Below are 4,771 nucleotides of genomic sequence, written 5' to 3' on the forward strand. Positions count from 1 at the left end.
AAGTTTTATTTTATATATATTGTGTGTAGTTTATAATAGTTTAGAGATAAGAAACCACAAAGACAGTTTAATCAACTTAGATTTCTTTCTTCCTTCAAATACCTCTTTTGGTGAGAGTTGCTTAAATGTACTCAGCCTAGCTAATCCACTTCAGCCTTCCAAATGTGTTGTTACAGTTTGTCAGCTGCATTCCCAGCCTTTCCAAGTGTTGTTTCTGGTCTCATTCAGATGTGAATCTGCTAGGCTAGTGTCTTGGATTAAGTCTTTCTCCAGTGCCTATCACATTGTTAACACTCAGTAAACAGAAATCAATTAATTAAATTGAAGTTAGTTAAACAGAAATAGCCTTTGGTAACTGTGGTAATTAAAACAAACCAGATCTTAGCTGAATAGAACATTCTCAGTCAAAAACAGTGGGGTCCATATCTTGACCATTGTAAATAATACTACAGTAAACATAAGGGTGTGTATATCCTTTTGAATTGGTGTTTTCATTTTTCTTTGGGTAAATACCCAGTAATAGAATTACTGAATCATATTTTTAGTTTTTTAGGATTTTATTTATTTGTCAGAGAGAAAGAGAGAGAGCAAGCACACAAGCAGGCAGAGAGGCAAGCAGAGGCTGAGAGAGAAACAGGCTCCCTGCCGAGCAGGGAGCCCATGCGGGACTCAATGCCAGGACCCTGTGATCATGACCTGAGCCGAAGCAGAGGCTTAACCCACTGAGCCACCCAGGCATCCCTCATATTTTTAATTTTTTGAGGAACCCCCATGCTGTTTTCTGCAGTACTTGTGCTGATTTGCATCCCACCAATAGTATATGAGGGTTCCTTTTTCTTTCTTTACTTTTTTTTAATTAAAAAATTTTAAATTTATTTAATTTTAATTTTAAAATTATTTTTTTAAAGATTTTATTTATTTATTTGACAGGCAGAGATTACAAGTAGGCAGAGAGGCAGGCAGAGAGAGAGAGAGAGGAGGAAGCAGGCTCCCTGCTGAACAGAGAGCCTGATGCGGGGCTTGATCCCAGGACCCGGGATCATGACCTGAGCCGAAGGCAGAGGCTTTAACCCACTGAGCCACCCAGGTGCCCCTAATTTTAAAATTAATTTTTAGTTTTTAAATATATGTGCCTCTGGCAGAGCACTCCTTTAATATTTATTTATTTATTTGGGGTTGGGGCACATGCAGAGGTAGGGAGAAGAGTGGCAGGCAGAAGCAGGCTCCCTGCAGAGCAAGGAGCCCAATGTAGAACTTGATCCCAGGACCCTAGGATTCTGACTTGAGGTGAAGGCAGACACTTAACAGACTGAGCCATCCAGGCACTCTGAAGGGTTCCTTTGTCTCCAGATCATTGCCAACACTTGTTATTTCTTGCCTTCTTGATTTTAGCCATTTTGACACGTGTAATGAATCCACTTATAGATTAATAGATAAGAAGTATACACACACATACAGTGTAATAACACAGTCATAGAAAGGATGAGATCGTACCATTTGTGACAACATGCATAGACCTTGATGGTATTATGCTAAGTGAAATAAGTCAGACTGAGAAAGACAAATACTGTATGGTCTCACTCATATGTGGAATCTAAAAAAAATAATAATAATCACAAATGAATCGACAAACAAAAAGGAGAATCAGAATCTATAAACACAGAGGACAATCTGATGGTTGCCAGAGGGGAGGGGTGGAGGGTAGTGGGGGAGGGCAAAATAGGTGAAGGGGAATGGGAGATAACTGGCTTTCCGTTATAGCATAAATAAGTCATGGGAATAAAAGGCACAACATAAGGAATATATATAGTCAATGATAATGTAATAGCATTATATGTTGAGAGGTGGTAGCTATACTTGTGCGTATAGAATAATGTTTAAAATTGTTGAATTACTATGTTGTATACCTGAAACTAATGTAACATTGGGTGTAAATTACACTGAAATAAAAAAACTTAGAAAAAAATCTTTCACTGAAAAAAGACAACAGGGCTCAGCTACGAAGGGGAACAGGGTACAGTGAGAGTAAGAGAGTAATATATACAGATACTTGGTAAAGAAGATGCTTACGGATAGGATTGGATGAGTTGGCAACTTGAGTTTGGTTATGGGCCTTGTATTTAGAAGAGTGTGAAAGATAAAAAATATCTAATTGCATCCCTAGACAGTGTGCCTTTGGTTGAGAGGACTGAGCTGTGGCTCTTTGGGATATTCTTCCTACTCATGTAGTTTGACCAGAATCAAGCCAAATTCTTTTTTGGTTAGCGTGATAATTGTCCGCTCTTGCTTCCCCATACTCCCAGCCAGTTGCCCTCCAGAACTTTATATAGCTTTATCTCCTGTTGAGCCCAGGCTTCGGTTCGCTCCAGTCACTAAGCCAGTTCTGTCCAGGGCCAAAAAGAATAGCAGTATTGTGCAGGAGGGAAGAAGTTGGTTTGACGTGAAGTCCTGCTGGCCATCAGATTTGAGATTTAACATGCTAGGGGCAAACTCTAGGTACCTGTTGAGCTTTGGAGCTAGTTGTATCGTTTCTGTTTGTCAGGATTTTCATGGAGTTAGCCTATCATGTGTCCTTTTCTAGTTGTCCTCCAGGACCAAGATGCTCAGAAGTACAATACACCACTGTGAATAGTTCTCTCTGAACTGCGTTGCAGGCAGTCCCTCTGACTTCCGCATTACAGCTAGCTGCTTGGATTCTCTTGTACCATACCCAGTTTGTCATTTGGACCTCCTGGAATATTGTATAAAAATGATGATCTCTCTGACCATAGAAAATATTTACAGTGTGATTTTAATCTGTGACTACATCTGTTTGTCTGAGTTTGCCATGCCGTTTGACACTGAATATTTGGCTATGGTCATTCAAACTAGCCTCAGCTGGGATACTTTCTCTTAGCCTGCAATCAGAGTTACAGTGTGGTATGCTGAGCGGTGTTGGCTCTTTTTTTTCTACCTGCTGTTTTTTAGTTGTATCAGTCTTGGCATATCACTTGCTTCAGGCCCTTCCTGACAGAACTAGAATAAGGGAAAGTACAGGATTTCAAATTAGAAAGACTGAGTTCAGATCCTAGTTTGCTATTTTCTCTTTGTATCACTAGAGAAGTCACTGCACTTTGTTAAATCTGTTTCTGCATCTTTTAAAAATAAAAATGTCTCCCTTGCAGAGTAGATTGATGATTAAATGAGAATACATGTGAAAAAGCTTTGGGACTGTAAAGCACTATGCAAATGTTAATTTTATTGTCATTTTTGTTTTTTTTCCTCACTAAAGAAGTTGCAGATAGTCATTGTGACTTGGAGTAGAATCTTGAATTGACCCTGACAGGTCTTTGAGCTACTTTGGCTTTCAAATGACTGGTTGAGCTGATGGAGGCCACAGGGAGACACTTGGCGGCACTTTCGATAGATTATTTTTCCTTGTTGTAATGGAAGTTCCCTTTCTCAAGGATAGGGAAAATGCTTATTTTCTATTATTCTGTACCTAGAATGAGGTCTACCAAATCAGAATTAATTGGTACTGATTAACATGGCTATCTGAATAGAGTAACCCCTTCAGGATGAATCTCATTTAAATTAAATTGACTGAAATCATGCTGTAAATCATAGTTTATTTTAGTAGTTAGGAATATAATTGAATGACTTTCTTTCAAAATGTACAATCTTGCTGGATGTAATCTTAATACAGCATGTCGTCTTCAGATCTCAGGAATAAGCTGTATTTATAGAAGCTCTTTTCTGAGCTTCTCCCAGAAGCAGATCTCTCTCGTTCATAGTGTAAGTCCAACCATTTAGCTATGTGATGTCTACTACTTACTCAGTTTTGCTGACTGCATTTTATCCTAAAGCACTGCAGTGCTTTCACTGCCTCAGCTGGTGTCAGTCAAGTTGCTCAACTGATTGACATTGAAAATATGTTTTGAAAGGACCAGAATTATGTTGACAGAGAATGAATTATATAAAACATTAAGAGGACATTCACAAATCAAAATTCATGTCTTTGCAATCTCATGTATTATGTAACCACAAGTCGTGAGTAGTATTCTAGTAAAGTATATGTATTTTTTTAAAAAAAGGAACTCAAATTGAAAATTTATATTGGGATGGGACGCCTGGGTGGCTCAGTTGGTTAAGCGGCTGCCTTCGGCTCGGGTCGTGATCCCAGCGTCCTGGGATCGAGTCCCACATCGGGCTCCCTGCTCGGCGGGGAGCCTGCTTCTCCCTCTGCCTCTGCCTGCCACTCTGTCTGCCTGTGCTCCCTCTCTCTGACAAATAAATAAATAAAATCTTAAAAAAAAAAAGAAAATTTATATTGGGTTTTTGTTTTCTTTTCAAAAACATTTCAAGAATCTGTTTTTAGGGACACCTGGATGGCCCCGTCTGTTGGGTATCTGCCTTCAGCTTGGGTTATGATCCCAGGGTTCTGGGATCCAGTCCTGAGTCGGGATCCTTGCTTGGTGGGGAGCCTGCTTCTCCCTCTCCCTCTGCCTGCTGCTCCCACTGCTTGTGCTCTCTTTCTCTATCAAATAAATAAATAAAATCTTTTTTAAAAAAGAATCTTTTTTTAAAATACATAAATCTTTTTTTTAAGATTTTATTTATTTATTTGACAGACAGAGATCACAAATAGGCAGAGAGGCAGGCAGAGAGAGAGGAGGAAGCAGGCTCCCCACTGAGTAGAGAGCCCAATGCGGGGCTTGATCTCAGGACCCTGAGATCATGACCTGAGCTGAAGGCAGAGGCTTTAACCCACTGAGCCACCCAGATGCCCCGT

Source organism: Enhydra lutris, unplaced genomic scaffold, assembly GCF_002288905.1.
Source record: "Enhydra lutris kenyoni isolate GAN:26980312 unplaced genomic scaffold, ASM228890v2 scaffoldscaffold81, whole genome shotgun sequence".
Lineage (NCBI taxonomy): Eukaryota > Metazoa > Chordata > Mammalia > Carnivora > Mustelidae > Enhydra > Enhydra lutris.